This window comes from Myodes glareolus, chromosome 9 (genome assembly GCF_982192425.1).
Source record: "Myodes glareolus chromosome 9, mMyoGla1.1, whole genome shotgun sequence".
NCBI classification, from domain to species: Eukaryota; Metazoa; Chordata; class Mammalia; order Rodentia; family Cricetidae; genus Myodes; species Myodes glareolus.
Window position 1 is genome coordinate 40,531,264 of NC_142034.1, and position 24,528 is coordinate 40,555,791.

The following is a 24,528-nucleotide window of genomic DNA, read 5'->3' on the forward strand; positions in this document are numbered from 1 at the left end:
TTAATTTAACCCATGTCCATTAATCTGTGTATCACCACGAGGTCATGGCTTACCAGCAAAGTTTTGGCATATCTATCTCTGGCAGCGGATCCATGACATCTTGTCTCCGCCTTTCTTCTCCCAGCACTCAGTCCTGTTTTCCCTGCCTGCCTAAGTTCTGCCCTATGAACAGGCCAAGGCAGTTTCTTTATTCATTAACCAATAAAAGCAACACATAAACAAAAGGACCTCCCACACTATTTCTCCTTTTCTGTAGGGAATTTCACCTTCTCCATGTCCGTGACTTTGTGCTCCCTGCCTGGGCAGGCGGCAGGATCAGGTCTACTAGGCTTGCACAGGCACATGACAGATTCTACCTGCTATACACAGAGATGTTTCCAAGCTGTGCAGTGCTCTGCATGGCAGATTTGGCTGTTACTCAGATAAAAAGGGTTTATGTGCTGCATGCTCATTCTCGAGGTCAGAGTGCTGAGCACAGCTCCTGCCTGGCTACCCCAGAGCTGACAGTGGTGGTGCTTCTACCATTTTATGGGTAGAGAGAGACAGTTGAGATTGTTTCGGCCCCAAGACCTCTAATCATTTGCGCCTGGTTTATTATGGAATGCTTCATGAATTTGCGTGTCATCCTTGCACAGGGGCCATGCTAATCTTCTCTGTATCATTTCTTTATTCTTTTTTCATTTTCCTTTAGATAGATCTTCCCAGGGAATGTAAATGAGACTGTTCTTTGGTGGAGTTCTCTGTGTATCCGTCTCTAGAGAGGCTGATTATTTAGTTTGCCTAATAGATTTATTTGCCTCTTTTTATTCGTAATTCTCCCTTTAGTCAGAGGTATCCTCTCTTCCTCTGCCCCTACTCCCATTTATATAAATCACAAGCAACACATGAGATCTCTGGGGGCACTATGAAAAGATGAAATCTTTGCATCATGGGCATAGATGTATAATTTTACAGTAAAGGAATAGAAAAATTTCAATAAGATAATCACAAAAATTGACCAAATTTAGGTGTAGAGATGCCCATCCATATATAGGAGACATTTGGAACACCCAACATGCAAAACTAGAAAAGGGCCCCTATGTCATATTGCAGTTAAAAAACACTAAGTTTGAAGATGAAAGAAACCATATTGAAAGTTGCAAAAGAGAAAGAAATTATAAAGACAGGCCCATCAGAAAGAATAACAGCAGAATTCTCAATAAAATCCTTAAAAGTCAAGAGGGTTTGGAATAATGTCTTTCAAGATATGAAAGACAATTGCCACCCAGACTACTATACCTAGCAAAACTATTATAATTGGAAAAGAAAGAAAAACTTTTAACATCAACAGACTAGAAGAATTGATGATCGCTAGGCCAAGAAGATAGTCTGGAGAATCACATAGATGAGGCAATAGGAGGAAATAAAACACCCTACACTGGAAGTTACACAAACAAATAGTGAAAAACAAAAGACTGGACTGGGGAGAGGGTTCAACAGGTAAAAGAACCTGTTCTTCCAGAGGCCCCAGTTTTAATTCCCAGCACCTGCATGGTGATTCAATCATATGTACCTCAAGCTTCAGGGAATCTGGTGCCGCCTTCTCATCTCCATGAACACCAAAAGAATTCTTTGCTCTTGTAGAGGACCTTTCAGTTCCCACCAGTAATATTGGGTGACTCGCAAATACTCTGTAACTCTTAACTTCAGCAATCTGAAGCCATCTTCTGAACCCTACCAGCATTGTAGCCATGTGCATAAATTCAGACACATGTACACATACACATACACATACACATACATGTGTGTGCGTGCATACACACACACATACTTTAAAAAAAGTTTTAAGCAACCAAACACAGCAAAACAATAAGAATTAATACCTAGCTTTTGATCCCTGATTATCAATGTTCTCAATTCTCCAATCAAAAGACATGTACTGGGGCTGGAGAGATGGCTCAGTGGTTAAGAGCATTGCCTGCTATTCCAGAGGTCCTGAGTTCAATTCCCAGCAACCACATGATGGCTCATAACCATCTGTAATGAGGTCTGGTGCCCTCTTCTGGTCTGTAGGCATATATACAGACAGAATATTGTATGCATAATAAATAAATATTTAAAAAAGTTAAAAAAGACATGTACTAAAAGATTGGATTTAAAAAGGGGGATTCGGGGCAGGCAAGGTGGCTCAGTGTTTAAAGTTGCTTGCTAACAAGCTTGATGACCTGAGTTGATTCCCTGGGACACGTGTGGTGGAAGGAGAGAAACAGTTCCCTCAGGTTGTTTTTTGACCTCTATATCTGACTGCAATGGACTAAAACTAAAAATCCACTGCAAGAGAATTTAATGGAACACACACAAACTCGTGGGTATTGAGAAATACCCCATTGAATAACATGTCACTGGAGGAATCAAGAAGGAAATAAAAACTCCTAGAATTAAATGAAAGCACAACATCCCAAACCCATGTTACAATGAAAGCAGCCCTAAGAGGGAAGTTTACAGCTACAAGTGCTTACATTAAAAGCTCAAGGAGATTTCAAACAACAATGTACCTTAGGGTCCTGAAGAACAGGAATAATCCAATTCCCAAGTCAGGATTAAAAACAGCATAGAGGTGTTTGTGGCAGGGAATATGTTCAATGTACTTGATACATATATACATTTGCACACACATTTATATAAAAGTGTCACATGACACTATTGTGTGTAATGATAGTCACAATTGTGATAAATAAAAACTTGCATACTTGACAGTTGGATCTATAATTTTTGTCCTTCCAAAATGCTTTTTAAAAATTAAAAAAAAACAAGATTTTTTTTTGTGTGTGGTGCATGAATGCTTATTAGGGACAGTGTATATACCTGTGCATATGCGTGCACATGTGTGTGTGTGCATGTGTGTGTGTGTTGCTGGAACTCAGACCCAGGGCCTGAGTTCTTACTGGGCATATGTTCTGCTTTTGATAAAACTTCCCAGTGAGACAAACCCCTAACACTTTTAAAAAATGTATTCTTTATAATTTTTTTATTAGGTGTGAGTATTTTGTCTGCGTGTATACATGTGTGCTGCTTAAATGCTTTTGGTGCCCATGGAGGTCAGAAGAGGGTGCCAGATCCCCTGAAACTGGAGTTATGGGTGATTGTGAACCACCAAGCGGATGCTGGGAATTGAACCGGGGTCCTTTGCAAAAACAAGTGTCCTTGACTACTGAGCCATCTCTCCAGGCTCCTGAAACATGTTCTTAATCAGTATCTAGAGTCTACGTGGGTTCACTCCTCCCCTCACTGCTGTTGGCCTTCCTACTGTCCTACTGCTGTCTTCTTCCTCTTGGGGCCACTTTGATGCCGCAGCCTTCCTCCTCGGCCCTGCAGGGCACCGTGGAAGGAGTGTCCTGTGCGTCCCTCAGAATGTCTCTGTTGCCCTTGACCATCTGATGGCAGTTTGCCTGGGTAGAGAGCGCTCACTTTTCTCTTCTCCTCGGCATTTTGAAGACATGGTCCCACTGCTTTCTGCTACCACATCTTTGTTCTCTTGAGACACATTTCCAAGTCCCCATCTACGGGAAGCTGTCTGGATGGACTCAAGCACGGCATAGTTCTCTTGTTTCTGGTTTTTGGCACAGTAGGGCAGAGCGCATTCTTCACTTTCAGTCCTTTTGTATCGAAACTGGAAGTGGAATGGTGGGTCATGTGACAGTTGTGTTTTTAATTTTTTTTCGGCATCTCCATACGTTTTACAGGCCCAGCAATGATGGGCAAGGAGCCCACGTCCCTCTGCATCTTCACCAACAGTTACTCCTGGCTATAGCCACCTGAATAGATGGAAAATGATCTTCTCGTTGTGAGCTGTCTGTCTTCCGAAGCATTTTTATGTCTGTAAATTGGGGTGAGGTGGCGGGTAGTCCAAGTTAGGAAGAGTCGCTGTGCACTGGAACTGCCAGACCTCTGTAGTTTTAATGCAATTTGTCTAGCTCATTCGTCTATCTTTTGGAGAGAATCCAACTTATAAGTACATAAAAAATTCATGACAGTTCTCTTAAAAATAAAAAAAGCCCTTATCCTAAGATTGTTTTATAAATCTCCTGGTTTCTGTTAAAGTATCATGGGGCCAAGAGTCGTTATCCCCCTATCTGCCATTCTCCTATTTGTTTCTCTCCTCTTTTTTCTTTTACAATCCTTTCTATAGCAATAACTATCTCTCTGCAATCACTTTATTGGTGCCATCACTATGGCTTTATGTTTTGATCCTTTCTCATAGTCAGACATAACTACCCTCCCAGCCTCCATCAGTACCGCTGCCATCTCAGGGGTTTGGCTCATGAACGTAACTCAGCTTAATATCTCTAGGTATTAAGGCCTTGTAACAATCCATTCACTCTTCCTTTACAGCTGCCTGTATAATTGTCAAAGAGATCTAGGGGAACAAGGATACAGTCATTAAGGGCATTCGTGGTGACTCTGTAAATAGCCTTCCTTTTCTTGTTCTGTTCTAGATTGGGGTCTTTGAGATTACCAATGAGGAAATCAAGTGCTCCGTGAATTAATCTTCAATCATATTTTTTTCCTGGACAGATGTTTAGACTGTGCAGATTGTCCCTAATTTATGGTTTGATTTATGATACTTCAACCTTAAGGTGGTGGAAAGTGATATGCATTTAGTAGAAATGACACTTCAATTTCTGAGTCTTGATCTTTTTTCAAGGCCAACGATAAGCATTACACCCCCCCTCTAGTGAGGCTGAGCAGCGATAGAGGCCCAATCTCCAGTTAGCCACCCAAGCACGAAGGTAAAGCATAGGTGGTGTACTGGTTGGTAGGTTAGGGATATTAAATGCTTTAAAAAATATCCAACAATTTAATCTTTTAATGAAAATTTTTAATTTTTTTATGTGTGTGGGTTTTTTGCCTGCACATATGTCTGGGCACCACCGTGTGCCTGGTAGCTTCAGAAGTCCAAAGATGGAGCCTTATTCCATGGCACTGGAGTTACAGGTGGTTGTGAGCTGCCATGTGGGTGCTGTGAGTCAAACTTGGATCCTCTGAAGAGCATCTGGTACTTTCAACTGTTGAGCCATCTCTCCAGCCCTTTGAATGCATTCTGACTTATGACGGGTTTATCAGAATATAACCATGGGATGTTGAGGAGTCTCAGTATAGGAAAAGAGCAGAATCTGATCCTGGGCTTTAGGTGGCTTTAGTGAAAGGCATACCCTGCTAAGTGATCCCTACGCGGGGCTAACTGTAGGTTCCTGACCACTCTGCTCTCTTCTATGTATAACTTTTGACGTTCTCGTTACTGTTCTTATTGCTGTGACGGTGTCTGACGGGAGCACCTGAAGAAAGGAAACAAGGTTTGCTCTGTTTCACAGGGGTGCAGTACAGCATGGCAGGAAGGCATGGTGGCAGAAACATGAAGCAATTGGCCACAGTGCACTTTCTCCTTTTTATCCAGTCCGGCCCCCCAGTCCATGGGATAATGCTGTCCATATTTAGGGTGAGTCTTGTTATTCCACTTATTTTAGTCTAGAAATCCCTACCCAGACATGCCCAAAGGCTTGTCTCCTGGGTGAGTCTCGATCTTACCACAGTATTAACCATCAGACTTGGAGACCCGAACTAGGTCATTGCAGGAGGATATTGTATGTAAGGGCACAGAGAAAGGAAGAGCCAGGGTGCTGGCATTTCCCCAGAGCCTCTGGATGTTACCCGCCATGGGTGTCCTTTCCCCATGAGCATGGCCTGCCATGTTCTCCATGCTCAGCGGAGTCCTCGACAGTACGGAACCGAAATGATGACAGCCACAATGAGAAACGATGGCAGTTTCCTCTTGTCTGGAACTTTGTCAATATTTTCCAAGTGCTTGGTCCAGGAATCAGATGGCACCACCTCCTCTTTGCCCACTGCCCGGGGCCAGCACAGGGCTGAGTGTCTTGTTGGACAAATAGCCTGTGCATTTGAATCTGGCTCTTGGCCATGCCTTGGAGATAGATTTAGTTACAGAGGTTGAGAAAAAGGGTTGAGCCATATGTTCACCTGGCAGGTGCCACATAGAACCCTCATGGTGTGGAACAGAAGGCTTTGAAGGCAGAGAATCTTTCCTGTGCCGTGGCTCTGGGGCTGTCCAGGGCGGAATGACTACAGGGTAGTGTTTGTGAGATGAAGTGCTACCAATAAGGGCAGCATTGTTCATTGAGTTCGACTGTTCCCTCTTCTCTAGGATGCTTCCTGCCTTTGGAACGCAGGCACTGATAGCTGGTACCACACGGCATTCCTTATAGAAACAAAACGGGCCCCCTCCCCCATATATTCAGATACCTTCTGGAAGGTGCTACCACTGAAGAAACTTCTCACGGCGGCTTGTGCGTCGCCGTCTAGCTCGGTTCTGTGTTTTCACTAAACTTCAGCCTCCAAAGCTCTTCTTTTCTGTACTACACCCCAACTCAATGGGGGAACACAATAGGCGAGCCTGTGAGGAGGAGAATGCTGGAAAGCCCTCCATCATAGAGTCGCCTCTAGGGAGGGCAGTGATGTCAGCAGCTGACTCGGGCACCACAGTGGGATGCGGGATCTGACTTCATCCCTGCTCCTGGGGGCACCGTCTGTCCCAAGGCCATTACTTCAGTCTCTACATCCCTTTTCTCTAAAAGAGAGAAATGGCTGTTAAATTGCTTCCCAGAGTGCTCAGCCCATTCTTTGGGCTTAGCAACTAGTTACTTTTATTATCTATTGTGTGCATAAGAGATGGGTCAGATACACAGTTTTTAATACGGACAGAGTAAAATCAAGTGACAGTTTGCGTTCCAGTGGTGGAGAGACGTTAACACTGCTCTGGCTTTGCCTGTGCTCATGGGGGCACAGAGTGTGGAGACTGTGGCTAGTGTTGACTTTCCTGGCTCCTTTTAGTGGTGTTCTCTCAGTCTCTGCCCTAGGAGTGACATTGGGGAACTTGAGTTAGTGGGGCTAAGATGGCTAAAATCAGGACTTTGTGAAAGAGCACTGGAAAAGCGGCTTTTCTAGACAACATGATCCAGCCTCCAGAACATTCCGAGGATTAGGTAAGTACATGTATTGCTGAGAAAAGGGCACCTGCTGAGTTTGAGTGAGAATGAAATTAGGAAACCAAGTCTAACATCACATACAGCGTGACTTACCCCAGCGTCAGCTGATGTAACACACCGTATTAACAGAACAAATGACAGACCCACATAACTGTTCCTTATGTGGGCTTCTCTCTCAGCGCCTTGGAAAAAGTGGCAGCTTGGAACTTAGAGCCAGAGGAAGTGTCCGACGGGGGTTAGCAGTGTGTCTTCTGCCTGCTTTGGGGATAATTACCTTCTAGAGTGCATAGGTAGATGCAGGGATCTGCTGTGATGTCTCCCTCTCCCTCATATGTATTTTTGGAGATGGGCTCTTACTATGGAGCTGAAGCTGGTCCCAAATTCATGATCTTCCCAAGAGCACAGGTTGCATGCGTGTAGCATCACAGTTGGCTTTGTGGTGTGCTTACCTAAGAAAAGAACAAGGGATGGAGAAGCCGCTAGCCATTTTCAGTTCTACCGCAATTCTTGGGCCCTGTGAATCCTGAGAGTGAGTTGTTCTGCATCCTCTTACTGAAGCAAAGACGTGATTGTAGGTTTTTGAGGCCCTAAAGATTCAAGATTCAAGTTTGAATGAATCTTCTTTTTTTTTCTTTCTTTCTTTCTTTCTTTCTTTCTTTCTTTCTTTCTTTCTTTCTTTCTCTCTCTCTCTCTCTCTCTCTCTCTCTCTCTCTCTCTCTCTCTTTCTCTCTTCCTTCCTTCCTTCCTTTCTTTCTTTTTCCTGAAACAGGGTTTCTCTGTGTAGCTTTGGAGCCTGTCCTGGCACTAGCTCTGTAGACCAGGCTGGCCTTGAATTCACAGAGATTCGTCTGCCTCTGCCTCCCGAGTGCTGGGACTAAAAGTGTGTGCCACCACTGCCTGACCCTGCTTCTCTCCTTTAACAGTGAGATCTGTGGACAGTAGCCACAGTTTCCAAATGGGAATGGTGGGGAAACCCAGCAGTGTGTGTGTAGGGGACTTCCGGGTTCCGACTACCACTGCGAGCACCTTCAGGAGCCTAGCCCCAATAGGTACTTCCACTCTGGCCACGCTGGAGCCTTCATTCCAGCACAGAAAAGAGTTTCAGGACAAGTCAGAGCTAAAACAAAAAGTCATTATTTAGAAAGGCATTCAGGGAGAAGACAGAACATGTCTAAAGGACGATGTGGGCTTCTCCAGACAGAGTAGCATTATGTGTCTTTGCAATGGTTTTGTATGCTTTTGCGGCTTTCTAAGTCACATTCCTCAAAGGATGTTCAACAAGTCTTAATGACTATACACAAATTGAACAAAAACAGGGCTGGTGAGATGGCTCGGTGAGTAAAGGTGTTTGCCACCACGCCTGAGGATCTGAGTTTGATCCCAGGGACCCACGTAGTAGGAGGAGAGAACTCATTCCTCGACCTCTGTGCATGTGCCAGAGAACTGAGATGGGAAATAGTACCAACTTGAAAGTGATGCAGAAATTTGTTTCTCTTTCAAGTCCAGAAGCACCGAGCTCAGGAGTTGGGCATTCTCATATCACCTGGAGCCCCGGCTCTTAACTCTTCAGACAGTACCGGTTTCTTGGTGAGGGTTGTTTTGGGACAGGGTCTCGCTATGTAGCTCAAGCTCTCCTGGCAAGTTTTCTGGGATTCCAGGTATGCTCCACCGCACTCAGTTGAGCATCTGAGTTTCATCCTCAAGGTTGCCTGGTAACCCACGATGCCCTCTGAAGCATCAACCACCATCCCTGAGTTCCGGGTGGGAGGCGGGAGACACAGAGAAAGGGCCCACTTCAGCAACCTCACTGCTTCCTGTGAGGAAACCTGTCCCACAGGTCCGGTTGAGTGATTCCCTCTAACTTTTCTTCAGGCAGAATCCAGCCCTATGGGTACACTTCATTGCAGCAGAGGCTTTAAAATGTAGCCTTTAGCTAGGTGCACAGGCCATAAACGGGGCTCTTGGGCTGTAGAACAGGTTCACTGGCTAGGTCTCAGCCGCACGTTCCCTGCTGAGCTGACTGAAGCCTTGTGATATAGTACATGAAAAAACAGCAAGCACGGAGCAGGAGCCAGTGGCTGCTCCCACACTCTCCTCCCCTGCTGGAGTGCTTTAGCCAGGAGTTATGGGCCCGAATAGAGGATGTAGCTGACAGAGGCACTAACCAAGGGATCCTTTCAAGGTCAATGCCTCTTGTTTAAATACTTAGCTCGGTGCACGACACTAAATAGGAACCCGTAAGGAGCATTTGAGTGCCTAAATTAGCACAGGTTTGAAGTTAGGCAGACCTTGTATTTGAATCCCACCCCTGCAACCCCAGGAAGCCCCAGGATGTTGGCACTTCAGGTGTGCCCCATCAGACTCACCCAGCTGGGCATAGGATTTTTTGTTTGTTTTTTTCGAGACAGGGTTACTTTGTGTATAGTCTTGACTTTCCAAGAACTAGCTCTGTAGACCAGTCTGGCCTTGAGCTCACAGAGATCCTCCTGCGTCTGCTTCTGCTTCCCAAACGTCGGGATTAAAGGTATGTGCCATATGCCATCCCTGCCTGACTGGGGAGATGATGTTTGACCTCTGCAGCTGCAGCATCTTCATATGTAGGCGGGACAACAGCTGCTCTCCAGAGTTGTTCAAAGGATCAGCTTGGCAGACACTGTGTAAACTTCCCAAACATGGAATGAATAGCCAAGGACTGTGGGGAGGACATAATATGACCCCAAATTTATTTCTCAGATTTTTCCCTCCCTCTGTGCCCAGTCTACTTTGAGTTGCCTCTGGTCTTGGACATACTACCTGGCTATAAGCGCAGACTCGAGCCTGCCTGCCTGCCTGGTTTGAATCCCAGCTCTGCCACTTTACTGGTTACTCTGAAGTTACTCAACTGCTCTGCTTTGATGTTCTCATCTGGGCCGTGAGCACCCACTCCATAGGTTTTTGGGTGGATGAGGGGACCACATAAGCTTCAGAACAGTCGGGGATGGTGTTAGCTGCTGCTACTGTTTGCCATCTTCCTCATCTCTGCCTGACTTGTCCACACTTTAGGTTCCTTTTTGGTCCCTTCCCCATGGAAACTCACGGTCTCTTGTTCACCACTGGTTAGCGTCAATATCAAGGACCGAGACGCAGCTGGCATGTCACCTACCTTCCCTTCTCCTGGCTCCATATTTCAGGCTCCAGAGAGTCGAAGTACTATGATCAGTTTTCAAGGCAACTTTACGCTGCCTTCTCTAACGTTTCCTTCATGTTTGTAGCTAAGGATGGCCTTGAACTCCTGATCCTCCAGCCTCTGGCTCCCAGGATTACGGGCACGCACGAGCACACCTGGCACAGTTATCATCAGTTACTCAGGGAGGCAGACTTTATTCTAATAGCACTTTCCTAGCAGGGTTGGCTAAAGATAAATGCAGTTGTGGTGCAGCTCTGGGTGGTGGTGAGGTCCCTGGCTCGGAGAGCAGACCAGCTCTTTGTGGGAGCGTTTGGTAGATACGCAAGCCCTGGTGGTTCAACTCCATGGACTTTATGATCCATTCAAGCCTGTAGTTTATGATTCTTCTATCGTTATCTTCCTCATGAGGACACTCAGGCTTAGCGACATTATATGCCTTGCTCAATATAGAGATCTGGGGAAGGAGAGGCTCATCTGATTTGTACCGGGCTGCATGCCCTTCCACCTCCCCCTCCTCTTAGGTGCCGGCACAGAGCCAAGAATCTTAGAACGGGCCATGGATGACCCAGGTGCTATATGTGATGTCCACCACAAAGGCCACAAGGCTAGAGGGCAGGGTTCCCCCTGCTTCTTGCTCAGGCATCAGCTCCTGGTCCAGAACCTGTTCAGGGCCAGCTCCAGCCACCCCTCCCCATCCTCTATATTTTTCTGCAGGCTATTAAGTCCCCCCATCTGCACCGTCTCTCATTAATTAGAAATGCTACAAACCATCTGCTTGAGGAAACCTCTGAGAGGGGTCTGCCTGCTCGAGGCGGCAGTCTCTCATACTTCCTAACTTTAATTGAAGTCTTTTCTTTAAGGATAAAACCCAGGTGCCTAAGCCCTCTTGTAGCTGTTGGCAATGATGGTAACAGCAGCAGGGGTGGATCTGGTGGGCTGTAATTGACAGAGGCTTTGGAGTCAGGGATGGTGACATTGGCGGGATTTAGGAGGCTTGGTTTAGCCAGTCTGTTGAGGCTGAGGTGAATGGGGCAAGGAGGGAACTAAGAAATAGGCAGCCAGATGATAAGGGCAGTCATACAAGTGAATGGGGCTCGGCTTAGGTGTTGGAGAGCCTCAGAGGCCTAATCCTATTTCTGCCCTGCATTATGTGGGACCAGTAACACCTGCCTATGTCCCTGGGATACTAGAATCAACCATGGTCCTTGACTATCTGCAACGGGTGGCCTGGTGATGGGGATTCAGGGTCTGGGCTCCACACTGAGGACCCTCTTAGGTAGCAGGGCAGATCTGATCTTTATTCTGGCTCTGAATTACTTCCTCACTCTGGAAGTCACTTTCCATTGTCTTGGCTCGTGCCTGGCTTCTTGGAAGCAGGCGGGAGGAAGGTAGTAGCTCTCCCCCGTCTGTAGATAACGGTCCCCAGCTTGACAAACATGATCCTGTGAGCCGTCCTCCAGTAAGGTAGAACAAGGTAGAACGGCGGCTCCCCCGTTTTTTGTGGAGAAGGCAGCTGAGGGCTAGAAATAGAAAGTAACTTGTTCAAAGTCAGGCAGCAATTGAATCTGGGGCCGGTTGGAACACTGGGGCCTCTGGCATCAAGACCAATTCTCTTTCCTCCACATTGCAGTGTGCATCTGATCCCTGCCCCCCAGAGCTTGTTGCAATGAACCTTAATGCCAAGTTGACCCAGGTCACAGGGGCACTGACAGCCTTTGACTTTATCATTCAGAAGTAGCTGATTTGTATCTATTGCCAGCACCTACTATAGAACCTCACAGAGGTTTAATCTCAGCCCTGTACTTGGGGGACAGATGGATGTGGGGGAGGAAGGAAGAGGGAGGCCAGTCAGTTCTGAGAGGGGAGAGCTCTTCTGCCAGCCTCTCAGCCTCAGAGGGCAGAGCAATGGGAGCCAGGAGAGACTCTCGTTTATTGAGACTCATCCAAGCCTCTTGTTTTGACAAAGTTGCTTAGCTTTCGAAAGTGACAGGTCCAAGGTCACAGGCCACACAGGAGATGGAGCCCTCATCTTCTGATTTGTGCTCTTTGCTCTTGCCCTGGCAGAGATCAAGGTCAGGAGGCTGTGAGCCACTTAGAATGGGCTCCACGTCAAGTCACGCCAGCCTCGCACCACCTAATCTCTCCAAATCAATTTGCAAAACTTCCATTAATACCGTCAGGAAATCTGCAAGCTGTTTCAAGCCCGGGCACTGTAATAACTACAGGTGTAACGACTACCTGGGGGAGACAGATATTAACGGGATAATTAAAGATGAGCGTGGCCTTAGGCAGTTCAGCAAAATTTACCTTTCTCGGCAGCTGGTTTCAGAAGAACTTTGAATTACAGAAAAGCCTCGCTCGCTAAGCTCCGGGCTGGGTGCCTGCCACGCCACCTCTTTTATTAAGGCTCTGCTGTCATAGGAGGCTGTCTCCTAGGGTAGAGCACACAGGATTGTTTGGCTAGCTGTGGCCAGTCTGGCCCAAATGAATGGCACCGAACAGGGTTTCTTGAGCTTGAAGGGGCAGCATGCCACTTGGGCACCCAACAGCAGATTCCAACAGGTTGAGTGGCCACAACTGTGAATTACTAATGGATTCCCTCCCAGGTGATGCCGATGCTTTGAGATTTTGGGCCCCACGGAGGAGTAAAGCCACGGGAGGAAGTCAGAGATGAGGACAGGAGCCGTGGCCTGGATGCTGATGAACTATTTGATTGCATTTGGTTTTATGTGAGGGAAAGGTGGGAGAGTCCCGCCAGGCTGTTGGTAACAGTACTTTAAATTGGGCCCTGTGATGGATGCTTTCTCACAGGGATCAAGACAGACACACTCTGAAACTGACTGTTTAGGTCAGAATTCCAGCTCCAGCTCCAGGCTCCAGACAATGGAGATAAGAATAGGACATACTTTATAGAATTGTTGTAAAGACTAAACAGAATTCATCTAAAGCACTAGTTCTGAGCATGTGGGATGTGATCTACACTAGGGACAGTTATTTTCAGTCCTGAAACACACATACACACACACACACACACCCCACACACAATTCCAAATTGTATGTTTTTAAAGAGTGTTTAATTTATCGAAATCACATGCTTTATAAAAATCTTATTTTTTGTTTCATTTTAGCACCATAACTTTTTATTACTTTACTTGTAATTCTACCAGATGCTAGCTATCATTTTAAGGAACTTGGTTGCTGTTCGTTCTATGCACAAAATTAACCAGACGTTTTCAAATATTTAAAATAGTACTTCACAAATTCAACATATTTAAGCTCTCTCTCTATTCACTACTTGAGTGATAAACCTTTCCATATGATTAAGTAAATCTTATGAATCTAAGAGAACCTTAAGTGTGTACAAAGGTAAATGAGTGGTTTTCAATAGGAAATAAAAATCCTAAGTTAATTACTAAGTTATATTTTAGATTGGATTTATGGGGCTGGAGAGAGATTTAAAGGCAGACCCATCCCTCAAGTAAATCAAATTCTTAAACATCCTAAATACTTAGAGTACCAAATACAACCAGATTCTTTAACATCTAAAAATATTCATTCTGTGTGTTTGTATATTTCAGCCATTTCTATATTGAAGGCTGAAAAAAAATCCTTATGCACTAAGAAGACAATTGTAACTCCCAAGTAGTGGGGGAGGGGTCACCTTCTCAGACCGTTGAAGCTGCTGTTCTGTAAGAGCAATGGGAGGTCAGACTGGATTCTTATCAGTGGCATTGATGGAACCCACTGAGCTTGGCTTTCTTGCTATTTTTGGGGACTCCATAAATTAAAGAAGAGAGGGGCACACAGCTCACGCCCCTGGAATAGAGGCTTTTCATTCCTGGGCTCCTGAGTTCACTCAGCTCTCAAGCTTCTCATGGGCCACTCCAGCCCATGGCTGGGCTTGGCCTGAGAGATGAGGCCGAGGGGAGTCTATGGTCTGTTCATTCCTGCTGTTTCTCAGTCGCACTTCCCACAGTATGAAAACAGCGTCCTGTGGATTCTGATACACTCTTGCAATTTGGTTTAACTTTGTAGTCAAATGGTCACAGGCATGTTTTCGTAAATAAACGTTAGCATTGATCACTGTGGTTCCTAACCCTGACGCTCTTAGAATAGTGACGGGACTGCCAGGAGCCTGTGAGACATCTAGGAGGACACCATGTGGTGGCTCTCGGGCTCCCTGGGCCCTGCAGAGCTCTGGTCTCTCTTTCTTGAAATTGATGCTGTAAACAATGGAACATCTGGGCTCAGGCTCAGATCTGAGAGCTGTCAAATGGTGTCACCTCTCTGGGAGTCCATTTCCTGATTTGCCCAACTGGAGACTGTGCCAGTTTAAATGTCTCCCTCGACGGGGAGGGTCTCAGGAAGAGCTGATGAGATGGGCACCCCAGTTTGGTAGTCAGGAAAGTTATGTTCCTTTTTCTTCAATCAAATTTCAAAACAGCAGTTGATTACAGACCCTCCCACAACGCACAGACACAACTCCGAAACTACAGGGCAAATGCAAATCCAAGGCAACAGAACAGATGTCTTTTCTTCAAAATCTTTTTATTTTGAGATGGAGTTTCACTGAGTAGTTCTGACTTGCCTGAAACTTACAATGTAGACCAGGCTGGCCTTGAACTCACAGAGATATCCTTGCCTCTGTCTTCTGAGTGCTGGGACTAAGGATGTGCACAGACTAGACACCCCACTTCTTCAAAATCTTACTGAATGAAAAAAAAAAGAAATAAAAAAGGAAGGACATAACTGCTTCTAGGTGTTGTAGAGGAGGAGCTTTGTTGTAGCTACAAGGGAGAGCACAGTCAGAGAAGGAGACATCTGGGAGAGTCCAGAGCGAACATGACCTGAGCTGGGCCATGTGAGGAGAGGGAGGGAGGAAGAGGAGCTGCTGACCAAGAGAGGTGGCCTGGGCCAAGAGACTGGCATCACCAAAACGACTGAGTTATATATGTGCCAGAGGAGCTGGCTGGGAGGGAAGCCCAGCCCAGTAACTGGGCTGGAGAGTTCAGGTTAGGGGGCAGGGTGTGCAAGGCAGGAGTAAAGGTAGAAACTGAGGGAAGCCGGAGAACCTGGCAGCCAGCATCTGCTTTGATATGTTAATAGACACCTCAGGTAGTCTTTTGTTCCGGGTTTGAGACGTCCACTGTAGTTGGCTGGTTAAGAGAGGTAATCACCCTGAGAGCAGGGATTTTCTCAGTGCAGACGTATTGCCAGGAGACAGGAAAGGCTCATAGGGAGTCACAACAGTCCATCTGCCTGTCCTCCTCAACCCTGCTTCGGGTCCATTTCACTCCCAATGGTTTCCCTGAACGTCCTTCTAAGGGACACACAGACATCTCTAGAGGTGGGGGAAGAACACAGGAGGGTTTTTTGTTTTGCTTTGTTTTTTGTTTTTTTCTTTTTGGAAATTCTGCTCTATTTTATTTGACAAGCTTTGAATGAGGGGATTTACATACATTTGAAATATCTGGGATGGAAAGAAGGAATTTTAGGAAAAATGAGCAGAAAAGGGAAGAGGCAAAAAGAGAGGAAGTGTTTGACCTGCAAACCAGTCTGCTGAAACTTTAGTATGCACTATGATGCCCCATGAGAGGGACATCTGTGGGAAAGGAGCCATTCCTATGTGGTTTCCTACCAGCCAAGCGTGTGATGGTTAATTCTGTGTGTCAGTTTGAACATGCCATGCAGTGCCTGTAATGGTTTAGATAAAACGGCGCCATTCCCCGAGTGGCAGCAGCGGGCAGCAGGCCACGAGGGTCCCCGCACAGCGGGTGAGAGACAGACAGATTGACAGGCCATGCAGAGTGAGGTTGGATATTTATTTAGTGGGTGATAGAAGGGAAGGGGAAAGGGAAGAGGGAGGGAGAAGGGGGATGAGGAGAGAGAGGCAGAGAGAAAGAAAGAGAAACAGAGAGGGGGGGAAGGAGAAGGGAGGAGAGGAGAGGAGCCATGGCAATAGCTGCCTCTTCAGAAGAGATGGAAAGGGAAGGAAGATCCCCTTGCCTCAGCAGGGGTGGGGGGTGGGGGTATAGGTGGGGCTTGTCTCTTAAAGGGACAGGACAGACGATTACAGTGCCCAGATTAAACGTTATTTCCATGTGTAGAACACAAGTTTTAGTCACCGTCACCAAACAGACATGAATTTGAGCTCCAGCTCTGTCATTCACAGGCCATGGAGACCCAGGCCAGCCTCTCTTCCTTATTTTCAGAATAGCGACAATCATAAGATATGAGAGAGAACTGTGTTGACTGCAGAGTCCCACACACACTCTCATTGTAAAGATCATTGGCACATGAATGTCATAAATAACATGCAATGCTTCTGCCCCATCATCTGGCTGGCAATTAAGTTGGGGGGTGCGGGGCAGTACAAATGCACCCCCCACACTTCAAAGCCTTCTCATCTTCTTGCTACTCTGGAACCCAGCACAGCCTCCATCAAAGTTGTATAATGATGAAATCTAGGTAGTGGTGTGTAGGTCAATAAACCTCCACATGATGACCTGGGCCAGTGTCTTTCTCCCCAGCACACAACACAGTGATCTTACTACCGACAGAGGAAAGCAAGCTGTGTCCTGTGTGCCCAAGCCTTGCATGGGGAGCTGAGTCCTCCTTGGAGCCCACTACCCCCACCACCCCTGGCCGGGCCTTGGGCACCCTCCCTGTTTGTGCTGGGAACCCTAAGCACCTAAGCAGAGCTGCTGCTCCTTGCCTGAAGCACTGAATGCAGGAATGAGAAATGTGTTTTCTTATTGTTTTAGGACCACTTGGGGAGGGGGAGAGGGAGGAAGAAATTGAATCAGAAGCAACAATTTGTCTTATGCTAAAGGGGACTGCAAGGATTCCCGGAATGAAACTGGATACTGAGCCCTCATCTATTTGGAAGACAATTAGCTGGTACAGCTGGGATCCCTGTGCACTGCCCCTGTGCAGGAGGAAGGAGAATCAGTGGCCTTGACTGGTTTTCTGGTTCTTCAAGGATCTTTCTCAGCCTGCTAAGGGCAATGAAGGGCCTTGGTTACTCATGCTTTCTTTTCCTTCCTTCCTTCCTTCCTTCCTTCCTTCCTTCCTTCCTTCCTTCCTTCTTCTTTTTTTGTTTTGTTTTGTTTTGTTTGAGACAGGGGTTCTCCGTGTAGCCCTAACTGTCCTGGAACTCACTATGTAGACCAGGCTGACCTCGAATTCAGAGATCTGCCTGCCTCTGCCTCCCAAGCGCTGATGTAGGATTTAGCCAACCAGGATAAGCTTAATAGAAACAGACCACCCAAAGGAAGTTCTTAACTTCCAACCATTATCACCTGCCAGTGAAAGACTCAGCCATCGATAAGTTTAATGAAGGCCTGAGTCTTAGTAGTTTACACCTGGTTGCAGGAAGAACCACAAACTGAGATTACCTGAGCACCACCCAAGAAGAGAGCATCCAAAGGAAATGCCTAACGTTCCAACGGTTGTTGATCACTCCCAGCACACACTCAACCAGGATACCCCTAGACAAATGTCAGCCATTCAGGGGTCCTGAACCTTAGAAATCCCTTACCCCCACTTTTACTACTATAAAAACCCAACTCTAACTGAGCTCGGGACTCTCTGATTATTCCAATACATTGGACATACAGAGAGACCGAGTCTGCAAACTTGTATAAAATAAAAGATTTTGCTTTTACATAAGAGGCTCGGTCTCCTTGTTGGTTTTGGGGGGACTTTGTAGATCCGGGCATAACATTGGTTCACACTTGCTTATTGTTTTTTCTAAATCCTCCTTGCCACCAGCACCAATGACCATGTTTCTGAGGCTCTTCAGTTCTTTCTAAGAGATGGGTCAGGAAGGATGTGACAGCTGCAGCTGTGTCATTACTGGGTGGGCCCACTAAGGTTTCTTGACCTATCTGAAAATAGGAGAAAGAGAGACTTCACATAGACTAGCTGAAATTACCTGGCGCGAGTGAGAAGGAAACACAGAACACGCAACAAACCTGCTTAAAAGTTGATTAGAGGGGGCGTGTACAGACCTGGGAAGCCAGTGTGCAGATAGATAGATAGAGAGAGAGAGAGAGAGAGAGAGGAAGACAGCAAGTCCAGCTTTTAAAAGCTGCCTAGTGCGTGCACACAGTGGGTTGACATGACTACATCATACACAGATGACGGGGCTCATGCATGCATGCAAGGGCTTAGCTGAGTCACACGTGGATGACGCAACCACGCATGCGTGTGGGCCACGCAGGGGCCCTGGGGCCATTAGGCACATCTGCTTGAGAGCTTGTTTGCACATGCGTGACCCTAGAACCTGGAAGTATCAGCTTTATTGTAGCTGAAATCATAACATTCCACCCTTTTGTTTATTATAAAAATTTAGGGAGTTTGGGGTCTTTAATGGGTGGGAATGGGGTGTCATAAGGTTTTTCACGACTGCTTCCTGCTGATTTTGCGGGCATCGGAGAGTTGAGATGCTTGACCACGTCCTGGGGTGGCTGATTACTTTTGTGTTTTTTCCAGGCTCTGTGGAACTGGCTGGCAGCTTGGACCTCGCAAGATGCTGGAAAGGCAGAAAATTATGTCTGAAAAAAAATTTAGATCCTGGTGATTAAGGGAGGAGAGTGCCAAGATGGAAGATAGAGGGTTTTGGAGGGGGTGGAGAAGAGAAATTCCCAGGGGTTCTCGGGACCAGGAATGATAAGGGAAGAATTAAATGATACTTATTCTGGGTGAGTCTGATCCATTTAGATAGGTCCAATTGGCTCCCTGGAGCTTATGAAAAAAAATGTTTGAAAAGAAATAAATTTTAGTAGTATTAAAAGCTTGTAATTACCATGGTATAGTGTTGGAATAGAAGATGGTGGGGAGGAAGAAGGAAAAGAAACCTGAAGCAAATCTTAAGGCACTTGTTCTCTTTAGCATCATGGTTTTACCTTAACATTCAGCAGACACTGCTGTAGTCAGTGTTAAACCTGTTATGTTAAAGTCTGTTTTGTGAGTTTTTGGAGTTTGGAGCTGTGAATGCCCCCAAACTTGTTATTGTTTCTTACCACCTGGGCTTTTGGCAATCCTTGTACCTTTGGCTCTATGCCCAATAATGATTCCTGTAATAACAGCTGAGTGGCTAACTGGAAATTCAAGTATACATTGAAGATACAGAGAAGTTGGTAAAGCAGATAGGAGAAAGAGGAAGAGGGAGAGTCTATGGAGTTTTTTGGTATAAGAGAATTGAGTACGGTGATGAGACTTTTATTTTTCTGGAACTGGAGACAGAGTGGCTAATCTTGGTGCCCTCTGGAACTTAAGGTAGCAGGGCCTGTTTGAGTTACCACATACAAGGGAGTATCTTGAACTGAAAGAGTAAAACGTTTAAGGTGGGACAGGTGGATTCAATGAGGAAGTCCCTTGAGCTTGGCAGCTGTGGGGGTTACAAGAATTACTTTAAAAGGGCCCTGCCATTTAGGGGAGAGGGTGAGGGACATTGGTCTGAGGGAGAGAATAGTACCTGATCTCCTATTTTAGTCGGTTTGGGGGGGACATGAATTGGCACATATTTGAGGTAATGAGTAGTCGGTAAAATCTCATAATAGGGAATGAAGATGGGATAACAATGGAGAATAAGCAGGTGATCAGGAAGGGGAGAGGTTTTAGATGAGAGCCCAGGGGTTAAAACTGGCTGCCCATACATAAGTTCAAAGGGCAAGATGGAAAGGGGGCTTTTGGGGAGAGCCCTAAGTCTAAGAAGGGCCAGAGGCAAAAGTTTTACCCAGTCCAGGTAAAGCTCTTATAACATCTTAACAAGAACATTTTTTAAAGCGTGGTTAGTTCGTTCTACCTTCCCTAAAGACTGAGGGTGGTATGGGATATGAAAATGCCAGGGAATGTTAAGAGCCTTAGATAAAGTTTGGGAAATCTGGGAAGTAAACTCTGGGCCATTATCCGACTGAAGAGAGGTTGGGGTTCCAAATAGGGGGATAATTTCTCGGAGAAGAACACCGGAAACTGTCTGGACCCTCTTGTTAGTGGTGGGAAATGCTTCAATCCACCCAGACATGGTGTCCACCAAAACCAGGAGATATTTAACTCATCGGACTGTGGGCATATGAGTAAAATCCTGTCGCCAGTCAGTTCCTGGAAGGGAACCTCTGGCCTGGTGGGTGGGAAAAGGGAAGCTATGATATTTGGTCTTGGGATCTGACTTTTGACAGATTTTTACAAGAGACAGTGATAGCTTTTAAGAACTCTAAGTCCTCAGGGGTGGGTTGGAGGTGAGCCTTGACAAAATGAAACAGAGCTTTGCTATTAGGATGAGCTGATGTAGGTAGGACAGAATTTGCTGGGCATCAGGGGGTGACTGCTAGAATGTAGGATGTACTGTATGAACCTCCTGAGGTGACTGAGGTAGGTTTGGGCTCTGGAATGTTGCTGTTCCAGCTGCTTGGTCAGCCTGGTTGGGAAGTAACCTCAGCATTTTATTTAAACCATTACATTGGTGCCATTGGACTCGGTAGGCCCTCCCACCCCTCTCCCAGGGTCCCGATCTGGAACCAGGTGTTTTTTTTTTTTTCACAACAACCATGTGTTCCATCTGCCTGAGTGCTGACCTATGCACACACCAGCAGCTTCGGTGGTGAGATTTCCCCTTCCAGCCCCCAACCACAGCCTTCACAGATATGGTTGAGCCCTTTGCTGCTTTCCATAGCTAAAAACATGACGGGATGACCCAGGGTCAGTCCTCCTGCGCTAGCACTGCACATGCTGCGTGGTGCATTTGATTGAGGGCTCAGGGTCCCTCGGATTTTTCTTTTCTTTTCTTTTGGACAACTCATCAGTGGTCCCTGCTGTGAGAGACCCCTCGGAGCAGCCTCCAGCCTCTCTGTCTTCCAAGTCACCCAGACCAAAGCCTGACTGGTGTCTGTGAGGAGATATCCTGCCTGTAGAGAGGAGATATCCTTCTATAGGATCTGCGGTGTTTGCTTGCTGTTTTTGTGGTTTTCACATTTTCAGCTATTGTATCGACCCTCAAACTAGGCTCCGCTGGTATCCCGCCAGCTCCCCTTTTTCTCAAACTGTCCCTACCACCGGTACTGCTGTCAACAAGATTGATGGAATCCATGAGGTAGCTGTTTTCAATTCCAGCCTTTTGCTCCCCGCCATGGCTTGTGGCATGGTGACTCAGCTGCAGGGCGGATCACGGCTCTAGGTCTCTCTTCCATACAGCATGTGACCACTGCCATTTTGATTGAGGTCAGGTGACCTTACAACCATCTTAACTGAGGTCAGGTAACTTCGCTGCCATCTTAACTGAGAGCTAGGTCAGGTGACCAAATTCTGCCATCTCTGAGGTATTCGCTGCCTGGTTCCCCCATGTTAACTCTGTTACATAGGTGACCTTACTGCCATTTTGACTGAGGTCAGGTGACCTTACCGTCATCTTAACTGAGGTCAGATGACTTCACCACCATCTTACCTGAGAGCCAGGTCAGGTGGCCAAGTTCTGCCATCTTTACTGAGGTATTCCCTGCCTGGTCCCGGTTTACTTATGTTTTTGTCTTTAAATTCCTCTTGCTGACTCTGTTACATGTATGTTTTGCACAGTGGCATGCCTTTCACCCAAGTCCTGTTCACTCTGTGTGTGTATGTGCATACATGCACCTTAAATGCACCTGTGTTTACTGTTAAATGTTATAATGTTGTCTGTTCATTGTATCTCATTCCAGACTGGAAAGCAGTAAGTCTCATGTTTTAAACTGGTATGTACTTTTAAGTCTCTTACAAAAATACAGTCCATTTAATCCAACCCTGCTTTACCTGTTGAGAGCCAGTACAGCCAGGCTCGGACCCAGCTCTCCAGGCAGATTCTATACTGTGTATAGGTGTGCCTGATAAACGGCCCTCAACTGCTCAGAGTTCTGGGGAATATGGCCTTTCAATATTTTATTATTAAAAGACTTTTCATAACAAAAAGAGACAGGTTGTCTCCTAGCAGCAGCACTCTACTTCTTCGAAAGGAGACAGAAGACAAATGAGCACAAAACAACGTCCATCTGTACTTCATTTCAACTGCCAAGCACTGACCACCAGGCAAAACTGCCTTTCATTTAAACTGAAAGATCACCAGACAGTGGACAGAATCGCTGGAATCAACAGCCTAGCTGCTCAGGTCAAGGTAGGCTTGTCTTCCTACAGTTTTCCTTTCTTAGCCCACAGGAACTTCTAGAGCTTGGCAGGTTCTGTGCTAAACATCAAAAGGCAAATACAACCCTCAGCGACCATGGAGGACCCTGGAGAATAGCTCTAGGTGCCAACCAAGTAAGTCCTCTGTCGTTTTTTTAAATCAATAACTCAAATAAAATTTTATCCATCTTAAAGATCTCTGATGCAGTTTGACAGCTGAGAAGTTTTGTCAGTTTAAAAGGACAGCCTCACCAAACAAATTTCGATAAAATACAAATACAAGTTATTAAGGTGTATACCTACAAGTTATAAAGGAATGAGGACAAATATACACTATGAAATTTCTCTCTCACGCTGCCTTCCATAGTCTTAAAAATACTTTTCATTGTGCAAAAACATCTGTCTGAATCATTCCACTGCCATCTAAAACTTCTGTTTTCACAAACCCAAAGAATTCTTGTGAGTTCCAGGGAGCTGAATTGAAGGATCCACCTTAAACAGCTCAGATAAGCCCTCTCAATTCCCTGGTCCTAATTTTTTTCCCCCTAAACTTAACTTTGTCCTCTGTTCTGCTAATACCTTAAACAGGTATAAGAGACACCAGACATTTCCATACCACAAACACTGGACAGGAACAAAGAGACCAGCTATCCCAGGTGGTACGGGAGAATTGTCTGTATTCTGTCAATCATGTTTTAAATAAACGCTGATTGGTCAGGCAGGAAGTATAGGTGGGTCAACCAGACAGGAAGTAGAGGTGGTGCGAGGAGAACAGGAGTATTCTGGGAAGAAGGAAGCCCATTCCCCCGTCTGCTGCCCAGACTCCAGAGAAGCAAGATGTGAGCTGCCCATCTGAGACAGGTACCCAGCCACATGGCTAGCATAGATAAGAATAATCGGTTAATATAAGCTACAAGATTTAATAAGAAGCCTGAGCCAATGAGCCAATCAGTTTATAATCTTATGGAGGCCTCTGTGTGATTTTCTTTGGGGCTTGCCAGCTGTGGGGTACTGGGCAGGACAGATCCCCCAACAAACAGGGATCATGTTACACCCAGGATGTGACCAGCACCCAGCTTTCTCAGGCTCCCCCCAAAGACGATGCCCACAAATATGCCAGAAGCAGTCTTGAGAATCTGCCGGCCCAATTCCTTTAAATTGTTCTGCCTAACCTCCCACCTTTTTATTATAAAAAAGAGATGGGAATGTAATGGTCTGTCCTGTCTCTTTAAGAGACAAGCCCTGCCCACTCCCTGCCCCGACCGCTAAGCCAGGCAGCTCTTCCTTGCTGCTTGCAGTCCTAGTCCTTTCTTTTCCATCTCTCTCTCAAAGACGCAGCTTCTGTCTCTCCCTTCTTTCCACTTCTCCCCTTCCCCTCTCTGTTTCTCTTTCTCTTTCTCTCTCTCCCTGCCTCTCTCTCTGCTATTTCCCCTTCTCCCCTTCCCTTCTATAACCCACTAAATAAATATTCAACTTTACTCTAAACATTCTGCCTATCTGTCTTGGTCTCTCACCGGCCACATGATTTTCTGCCTGGGACCTGGTTGCCTTTGTGGCCTGCCATGGCTTTGGGACCTGCTGCCTGCCACCACTCAGGGACCTGCAGCATTTTACTTAAACCATCACACTGGCCTCATCCCATACCCTGCTGGGCTTAAAAACCCAGTCTTGGGCCTGGAGAGCTGACTCGGTAAAGTGCTTGCCATGTAGGCATGAGAACCAGTTCCTTTACTCATAAAAAGTGGACTGTGGTGGGCCATGTTTGGAACCCCAGTAATTAGGGAGGTGGAGCAGGAGGCTTCCTGGAGCTCAGTGGCCAGCAAACCTTGCCTGACAATCCCCAGGTTCCAATGAGAGACTCTGTCTTTCAAAAGGAGGATAGTTCCTGGAAACCCATACCCAAGGCTGATCCCTACACACATGTGCGCACACACACACACACACACACACAATAAACAAGTTTGACCTTATACTTAGAGAAGTCCTTTGAGGTGGAGGTCATTCTGAGAGATAGGTCTGAGAAGCAGGGGCATACACTGGAGAGGTGACCCTCTGGTGTATACAGAGATATGCCCAGGTGGTGCCAACGTGGGCCTTGACACTGAACTGCTGTGAGACTCCCCCCCCTCGCCTTGGTGGAGCTTTGGTTCCTCTTCTGTCAAATGGGGA

General features: G+C 46.2%; 1 non-coding gene across 1 annotated transcript; it reads right to left on the reverse strand.

Annotated features, from left to right (window-relative positions):
* Positions 1 to 590: 590 nt before the first annotated feature.
* On the reverse strand, positions 591 to 694 carry LOC146893214 (U6 spliceosomal RNA). Its single transcript, XR_015003942.2, has one exon. It is a non-coding gene; the product is annotated as a U6 spliceosomal RNA (small nuclear RNA).
* Between the last annotated feature and the right edge of the window lie 23,834 nt (positions 695 to 24,528).